Genomic DNA, 10,011 nt, shown 5'->3' with positions numbered 1-10,011 from the left:
TCAGCTTTCTCTGTATTTGCATACTATTCCTTAATAAATCAGTTATCTTTAAGCCCGAGCTTGTGAGACTGAGTGTTTGGGATTAGGCAACCGTTACATAAAGCTGAGAATCATTTCATCCATTTTCCGCTAGCCCCATCCAATCGTTGGATAAGAGGGAACGCTAGCGATGACAGAACCTCAGCTTCGCGCAAGTGATGGAAGCGAGGAGGAGTGGGAGGCGGCCAGAATCCGGCCAGCGCTAACCTCGAGAGCGCAAAGAGCAGCACGTCGGGAGTTGCGGGATATCCAATTAGATGAGCTGCTGATATCCATGCAGGAGAGCCTCAGGAGTGAACATAGAACTGTTATGGAAAGAGCACCGGGGAGGGGGTCTCCACAATTGTCCTGGGAGCCCGAAGTCCCCTTGTCACCGAGGGTGGTGGTAACCAACCAACCCCCGGAAGAGCCGGTCACTCCAGCTCGTATGAGGGCATTAGAGGATAAAATGGATTTAATAGTGACAATCCTTAAGGATCTACCCAGAGAGGCAGATCCCACCCCGGAGGATTGGGAGGAAGAGCCGTCACAGTACCCCAGGCATAGTACCCTATCAACCAGGGGGAGAAGCAAGACTCGATCAGCCCGTCAAGGGGGGGGGCGAGAGGCAAGACCTCCTAGGGATCGACCACCCATGGGGGCTCGGCGTACGCTGACATTCGCGGAACCGCCACAGCCAGCTGAGCCGGCAAGAAACTTCCCACCATTTGGAGTGAAATTCGATGGGGATCCCACAACGCTCTCCTTCTTTATCACTAATGCCAAGCATTATATAGAAGATTGGGGCCGGAACTTTCGGTCAGAACATGGCAAGATCAATTTCATTGCCAACAAGCTGAGAGGAAGGGCAGCTGATTGGTATGTGCAACTATGCCAGGCTGAGGCAACTGAGTTAGAGGACTTCGATGACTTTTTGTGGGCACTTAAACAGCATTTCGAAGACCCTCTAGCCCAAGAAACAGCTAAAAATGACCTGCGGAAACTCTACCAAGGGTCCCTCTCAGTTGCCAATTATGCGTTGGAATTTAAAGCTTTGGCAGGAAAAGTGGAAGACTGGTCTGAGCCAACAATAATTGAAATGTTCAAACAGGGGCTAGAACCCGAAATCCTTCGCTGGGCACTAGGAAGAGATGATCCCAAAACGCTATATGGGTGGATTCAGTTGGCGGGCAGCGCAGAAAATGCCCTACAAACCTATGCCCATACCAAAGAGCTTAGACAAACGCGTCTTGCTAGAGGAGCGCGCACATCTGGACTTGCCAGCCGCCCGAAACCGAAACCCTGGGAAGAGGAAAGGGAACGACGGTTCTCCAAAGGTCAGTGCCTGAGATGTGGGAAAGAAGGGCATCGAGCCACGTCGTGCCCGAGACGCCGTCCAGAGGAACGACAGACGAAACCTACGGTAAAGTCGCCTGCTCCTGCTCCACCGCGAAAACTGAAAGCAGCCGTCGCAGAACTGGACCCCCCAGAACTACCCTTCGGAGAAGAGGAAGAAGAGTTGCAATTCAAGCAGCCGGCGGGAAAAGCCTACCACCTGCCCTGAAGGGCGCCCTAGGGCAGGTGGAAGAAACCGGGCGTAACCACGATTCGGTGAGTGGAAATTTCCCCACACTGACTGTTAAAGTTAAACTGAGCTCAAAAACCAAAACTGTGGAAGTTTGGGCCATGCTAGATTCGGGTTGCTCCCGTTCCCTTATGCACCCTGATGTCGTAGCGGCTCTGGAACTGCCCACGTTCCCTTTGCCAAGACCTATGATCTTCACCCAATTGGATGGAACTATGGCGGGAGGGAAAGCAGTCAATCATTCCACGGGACTGGTCGCCTTGCAGATGGGCTCCCATCAGGAAAAGCTGCCATTTGTGGTAGCTCCAGTGGGGGGTCCTCTGGTAATCTTGGGGATGCCTTGGTTTGTGCAACAAAACCCTTTTATCAACTGGCTGCATAGAACTGTGACTTTTGCAGATGGATTTTACAATCCATATTACACTTAATATGTTTTGAAGAGTTTTAGTTGGTTTATGTGCTACGGTGATGCCATGTGGTTGTAACAGTCTGTTGGTGGTTTCTGAGATGTTTCTGATGTATGGCAGTGTTATCCTTTTCATAGTTTCCATTGGTTGGGTTGTAGTGGGTTGGGTGGTGAGGCACTTTTTGATAAAGTTGAGCAGGTATCCATTTTGTTGGAAGATGCTGTGCAGATGTTCTTTTTCTTTTTTCTGGTGTTCTGGGTTGCTGCCGTGTGTAAGTGCTCGTCTAATAATGTTCTTACACAGCTTCTCTTGTGGGAGGTTGGGTTGTTGCTTTGGTAGTGGAGCACTTGGTTGGTGTGGGTAGCTTTCCTGTAGACTTGTGTTTCTAACTTACCATCATTTCCTCTACTGATGAGGATGTCCAGGAATGGTAGTGAGTTGTTTTCTTCCTCCCTTGTGAATTTTATTCCATTAAAGATGTTATTGATGGTTTTGTGGGTTTCTTCCAGTTGTTTCTATTGTATTATGACAAAAGTGTCATCTATATACCGGATCCATACTTTGGGTTGTATGTGTGGGAGTGCTATCCTTTCCAGACGCTGCATTACAATCTCTGCTATAAGTCCTGAAATCGGTGATCCCATGGGTGTTCCTTTGATCTGTTGGTATATTTCTCCATCAAACAAAGTAGGTTGTAAGGCAGAGGTTGATGAGGTCCATTATCCTGGGTATTTCTATTTTGGTGTATTTGGCTAGGTCTGGTGTGTTGCGCAGAACTGCAGCCATAGATTCTTTCACTAGTGCCGGGTCTATGGATGTGCAGAGAGCTGTAACATCAAATGATACCATGATCTCATCTTCGTCTATTTTTATGTTTTTGATTTTCTGGAGGCACTGTAGTGGGGAGTTGATCGAATGTTCACTCTCCTCTGTGAGGTGTCTGAGTTTCTTTGTAAGCTCTTTAGCTATGTTTCTTTGTAAGCTCTTTAGCCAGCAATCAACACCCAGATATGCAAAAATCAACACTAGGATTAACACCAGATGAACCATCAAACAGCACAATACACCCTAATCAAGGAACTATTAACTCAGGCAATCAACCAAGCAGCAAACAACAGCCCAATCAAAGAACTCCCAAGGAGAGAACAACACCCCTACCAACACAAGCAGGGCAGGCCACAGTATATAAGCTGAGAGCAAGGCCCACTCCCTCTTTGCACTGAAGATGTTGCCTAGTCTGACAATGAAACATCTGCAAGAAAACAACAAGGCTCAGAGAGCACCAAGGACTCCACAGTTCAACCCTGAGCTACAAATATTTGCTTCGATTAAGACCAAATATGTCAGTTTGGAGCACCTGATGAGCATAGGACTGACTATGCGACATACTTAACTATAGTTTTTTATGCCACAGGGAGGTGCAGCACCCTTATATCTATCTTAATTAATTAATTAATTAATTAAAAGACTTACTTATATAGCTGTCTATCTTATGTATCATAACCCTGGATGTCTTACGAACAGCAACAAAAAACAGTAAAATAATATAAAACTATCACAAAAACTCCCAATGCCCCCAAAATGACACTCCTCCACATATCAACATTCAACTTAACTGGGCTCCAGCCTCACTTTACCCCAACGTTTGCAGGAAGAGCTAGCAATTCAAGGCCTTTCAGAAACCTAGTAGGGTGGGTACCTGCTAGCTCTCGGGGAAAACGGATGTTGCAAAGGGCAGGGGTCACCACCAAGAAGGCGCGCTGCCTAGATCCTGCTAGATGGCAACAAATAAGGGAAGGGAACTGGAGTGAACTATCTAATCTGTTGCAATGGACAGATACTCTCCTGGAGAGGCAGTCCCACAAACAACCTGGCCCTGTCCCATTCAGGGCTTTAAAGGTGATAACCAGCACCTTGACTTGTACCTGGAAAGAACTGGAAGCTCATGCAACAGCAGGGCAACACAGGCTAACCGGGGGCACCCAAAGCTGTGTGCACCACTGCATTCTGCACCAATTGTAATTTCTGAGTGGCCCCATGTTAAGCTCATTGCAGTAATCCAGCTGTGAAGCGACCAGGACATGACTGACTGTGAGCAAGGCCTCCCAGTCTACAATGGGTACAATTGGTGCACAAGATGAATTTTGGGTGAAGGCTCCTCTAGCCATGGCTGTAGGAGCTGTGAGTCCAGGAGATATCTTACACCTCTCAGAGTGGACAGAGGAGGAATACAGCAGCCACAGACATTTGCGTGGGAGGTCAATGAAGATCAAATTGATGAAAGTGGCACTGTGCTTTTGCAATGCAAACTCTGCCCTTTCGTATGTGGTGGGACACTGCACACATGTACAAAAGGGGCCAAGCTGCACTGCAATACCATGACACTGTTTTCATCGTGGACCACTTCTTATGGTGACCAGAAATGCCCACGGGGGGAGGCAAGACGGTGATTGTGACCCTGTAGTTGAAGTCTCTTTTGCATATGTGTCGATATCACATATGCATACAAAAGGGGCAGATTTTGATTGCAATATCCCAACCATCATCTTGAATTTTTTTATCCCCTGCCCCTCTGTGCACCCCAGAATAGTAGCTTTCCAGTTTGTTTTTCAAAGCAGAGCAACCAAACATGTTATGGTTGTGATAAAACTATTTAGGCTAAGGTGCTTGCATAGCTTTTAAATGAAATCCAACTAAGATATGCACGAATTTACTGTATATGAGGCCATTCAATCTAACTTTTGAGGAAACCATAGTACACCATGACCCATTGTACACCGATGCTGCTCTCCATGTCAAGGTGGGTTTAACCAAGGTTGAGATGAAGTTTATCATCTTAAAATTATTTTTTCACCTATAAGGGTTGACCTTGCTATGCTTAGCTGATAATTATTGGTCTGATGGGCAGAGGCAGTTAAGGGTAAATTATTGTCTTTTGTTAACCTAAAGTTATGATCAGACAGAGTACTCAAATATGCTGAGTTAGGGAATCAGCTGAATAATTTTAAACCAGCTAGAACTCTGAACAACCTGCTGTACTAAATACTGCAGAGCTGTTGTGCTAATACACCTTAATGTTTTACCCTCAGCAGATCTCAAGGTCAGATTCAAAAACACTCCTTATACCAAATGATTATGTTCTTTTGGTAATGGAAGAGTCAGCTCATGGGCCAATGTTTGTTATAATGTGCTTCCTTTAGAGACATGCAGCACAGTTTAATAATGCTTCCTCTCTAAGCTTATTTACACCACCTCTTGTCAACCATGACTGTAACATAACTTTTATTGTAGTCAAAATCTCTGTATTATACTGGACAGAAATGTATAGAATAGTGGTAGGAAGGAAATAACTAAATAAGTGTTTGGGGGGGGAGGTTGTTTGGGTCTATATATTTTCTTTTCTTTTAATAGAAGGGGAGGGAACAATTGCATTTAGTGATCTTTGCAACATGTTAATGGAATGATTTATAGCAATAATGTGATTTTGGTTTAATATAGAATAAGGGATTGATTATGGGAAATTATTGTATATTCTTGCTGTTAAAAGTTGGAAGTCACCTCTTTATGTAATTTTGAAAAATCTTTTTTCATCTTATGTTTTCTCATTTTTTTTTTAGTTTTTTTTCTTTTTTGTAATTTTTATCTTTGTTCTAAACTTGCTTATAAAAAATAAAATAAAAGCCAGCCTTGGTACCACTGCTTTGATTACAGTGTTTGCATCCTGGAGCTGCATGTATGTGTGTATGTGAATGCGTGTGTGTGTGATCTCCCTCTCCCTCTATACAGTGTGTGTGTTTGTGTGTGTGTATGCATATACAGTGTGTGTGTATGTGTGTGTGCATGTGTGTGTGTTTGTGTGTATACACATACATACACACACATATACAGTATATATGATTTAAGGGCATTTCATCTGTTGCAATCCATTTGAATTCAGTAGAATCCACTTCACATGAAATGTTCATTTTTATTTTTGTGTGTGTGCCTTCAGGTCATTATTGACGCCTGGACTACTCCCTGCAGTTTTCTTTGCAAGATTTCAGAAGTGGCTTGCCACTGTCTCCTTCCTAAGGCTAAGACAGAGTGACTGGCCCAAGAAGGTGGCTTCGTGTCTAAGGCAGGACTAGAACTCATGGTCTCCCAGTTTCTAGCCCAGTGCCTTAACAAATACACCAATTTTGCTCCTGTTCATATCATTAGGCTGCAAGAAAACAAATATTTAATGAGAATGTGAGTTATAATCTGAGGTATACAGCATGCCTCAGTTTCTTTAGTTGCTCCAATCTGTGTCCCTTCCTTAAGCATTTTGATATGTAGGTAAATCCCACTGAAATTATATAAACTTGCTTCCATATTGTTTAATTTGCTAATTGATTAACTCAATGTCTCTACTAATTTCAGGTTAAAGCAAATTGCTTATGCATCATCTGTTCACAGCTCAATACACCAAAGTTAAAATATAGTTCTATTTAAAGCTACCGCATTAAATGTTGAAACCTAACTGTACTTTATTCTTACCTGAAAAAGTTACCTGTGTCCTTGATATATAGGTGGCACATGACTATTGGATCAAGAGTATACTGGGCAGGTATAATTTGCTTTTTTCACTCACAGGGATAAAATGAATGTTCCTTGTGGTTACTCATGTGAATGTAATTCCTGCTGTGGTTACATAAAAGATAAACAGATATTATATAATCTTGAAAATCAGACCATTGAGTAAGTTTAAAGCTTTCAGCCTCCTATTCTTTGGGAAAATGACACAAATCCAAATAATGACGCTACGTTATTTATGCAATAATTTGAAGCTGGTTTAGCATAGCAGTTAAGCTTGCATACAGTAAGCAATACATTCTTGGTTCAAATCTCATGTCGGCCATGAATGTGCTGATAGCATCCTTGAGTTGTTATTGTTAGCTGTGGATTTCATTTGGATATGAACACCTGACCAGGAAGGCAAAGGCTTGACTTACGTTGCATTCTAATACTCCTAGTGAATCAGCATCAGTGCACGTATTTCATCTATTTCTATGTCACATTCCTGTATTAAAACCTCTCAAAGAGGCATGCAGGAAACATAATTTAAATAAAGTGGAAAAATTAAAACACAAGCGTATGTAATTACAATGTATGCAAAACTTCAATAAAAATACATGCAGGTGCATGCATATACAAATTTAACATTCATACACTAATAGTATGTTTAAAGTAATATTACACTAATATTAGTATGTTTAAAGCTAGATGCAATCAATATATAGCTGTGTGTATGTTAATCCCTCTCTCTCTTTCTCTCGCTCTCAACATTTAGCATGTAAAATCAGCAAAACTGATGCACAAGGTTTGATTTGGTGTGCAACCAAATGACAGTTGTACCAATTTAATGACACACTATGATTACTGAAGGATTCTGCAGCTTTTCAATAAGCATGAAAGGAAAGCGTGTAGGTTATGTTCACTCTTCCCAGTGCTCCTTCACTTGGAGGCTTACAATGGCCATGCACCCTGGCAGATATCCCAGGCTATGTACTCTGGTACCAATGTAATGGAGCTTGTAGCTGGATTCCTTTTCTTGCGAAGGAGCCCTACAGATCTGTACTTGCATGAATACAGGACTCTTACATGATTATGCTGAACGTTGGGGTCAGTAAAGGAGGAATAACTAGAAATACGGCAAAGGGACAAGGCCAGGAGGCACTGAAACTTTGAGTGGAACGGATTAGGTTAATCTCTCCCTACGTCTGGAAAAACTGTTGTCTTGATGTACGGCTTTCCAATGACGCCTGGTTCGCCATGGTGAAAAATAGTGTCTCATGGGAATTTAGCTCCAGCTTTCTCATATCATCAGGGGAAGAGCTTGCAGCTCACCAATACAGAGGGGTGGCTGCCAGTCTCCAGAGAGGTAGCCTAATTTTCTGCAGCAAGCAATGCAAGACAGCCCTATTAACATCGAGCCATTCCCTTCACATCCACTGAAACCCATTCACACAACATCCATACCTTCTCTTGATCAGGTTGACCAGGCTTTGATCAGGGTATAGGGAAAGAAACCAGTACACCAGAGGACTTGGTTCTAGACAAGTAGTCTTCTACCTCAAGTCTCTTTGCTCATTCTTTAATTCTTTGGGTACTTCTCCATACTTGCTTGCAACATGGCAGCGTAGTTTGCAGGGCCTTTTCACAGTAGTTTCTTCTCCTCCAGACACCCTTCCAATCCAGGGCCCTGCCAGGGCAATTCTTTAGGCTCTCTGGAGTCTTTCACTCCATCCCTCTGGTTCTCATAAGTGGCCACAGGTTTCCAGCCAGGTAACCAGCTGTCATGTTCATCGTTCCAAGGTACTGAATACATCGTAACGTTTCGCATGTCAATTTTCTGATCTGTGTCTCCCGTTTGCTGGGAGGAGATTTTCAGCCGTACCAGGCTGTAATCTCCTTACTGTAACTGAGGAATGTATGTTTGGGTTATTGCATGTGTTCAAGGTTACTTTCCCAGGCCGATGTGTGATGGTTGCCAACACCTGGGAGAGGGTGGTTGCTAAGTGGGAGTTAGGGCAGGATCAGGTTTGAAGCAAGGGTTTTTAGTTTGTATTTGGCGCGCTTTTGCTCATTCTCAGCTTTCTTTGTATTTGCACACTATTCTTTTAATAAACCAGTTTTCCTTAAGCAACTGCTTGTGAGACTGAGTCTGCCAGAATAGGCAACCTTTACATAAAGCTGAGAATCTCAAAAACTTATTCCGCTAGCCCCTATTCAGATTCGTCTGTGAAGGGGAGCGCTAGCGATGAACAAACCGAGACGGCAAGAGATGGAGAGTGAGGCATCGAGCGAAGGGGAACCGGACTCCACGGTGGTGAGAGCGGAGAAGGTACCCTGCAGCGACGCTCCGGAGGGTCGGGCAGAACCCAACCCCAACCCGAAGGAGAAGGAGGGACGTCAAAAAGCACCAGAAACGACCAGTACTTCGGCCGGTGACTACCTCACTTGGGACGAGGACTCGGTCACTGGGGCGACTCAAGCCTCCTGGAAGCGGCGGTACCCGCTGTCACCTAACGTGGTCAGAAAAGAGGCGCCTGAGGGGTCACCCACCCCTGACCGTATAAAGGTGCTGGGGACAAAATTAGACTCGGTCAAATTCATGCTGAAAAAAATGTCAATGGGCTGGGGTTCGCCTGAAAGAGGAAGGGAAAGGTCCCACCGCAGGCATTCCACCCCACCGTCACCCCTACCATCCCCCAGAGGGAGAAGCAGGGCCCGGCGTCGAGAGGAGAGGGGCCCGATGGTGACAATTTCGAGGTCCCCTCCGGCGGAGAGGCACTTGCTAGGGGCAGTGCAAAGGGCTGAGCGACCAGAAGTGGCGAGACCCCCACCCTTCACGGTAAAGTTCGATGGGGACCCTACCAAATTGTCCTTCTTCATAACTAATGCTAACAGTTATATGGAGGATTGGGAACAGGGGTTCCGGTCAGAGCGGGGCAAAATAAACACCATTGCCACCAAGCTCAAGGGGAGGGCAGCCGATTGGTATGTACAGCTGTGCCAATCAGATGCTCTGGAGTTAGAAGACTTCGAGGAGTTCCTGTGGGCGTTACGGCAACATTTTGAAGACCCGTTAGCTCAGGAAAGAGCGAAGCAGGCATTAAAGGGACTGTACCAAGGGTCACGATCCGTGGCGGATTATGCGCTGGAATTTAAAGCACTGGCTGGGAAAGTGGAGGATTGGTCCCAATCCACACTGGTGGAGATGTTCAAGGATGGACTGGAAACTGAGGTTCTGAAGTGGTCCCTGGGGCGAGAGGACCCTAAAACCCTGTATGACTGGATTCAGCTGGCAGGCAGCGCTGAGCATGCCCTAGAGACGTTTGCCCACCGAAGATCGGTGAGGTATGGGAGATTCAGTAAAGGGTCCCGCACCCCGGCTCCTCCAGGGAGATCCAGCCAACGGACCTGGGAGGAAGAGAAGGAGCGACGCTATGTGAGAGGCCAGTGTCTGCGGTGCGGAAA

Source organism: Candoia aspera, chromosome 4, assembly GCF_035149785.1.
Source record: "Candoia aspera isolate rCanAsp1 chromosome 4, rCanAsp1.hap2, whole genome shotgun sequence".
NCBI lineage: Eukaryota > Metazoa > Chordata > Lepidosauria > Squamata > Boidae > Candoia > Candoia aspera.
The sequence above is the reverse complement of the archived record's forward strand: the minus strand, read 5'-3'. Positions refer to the sequence as shown.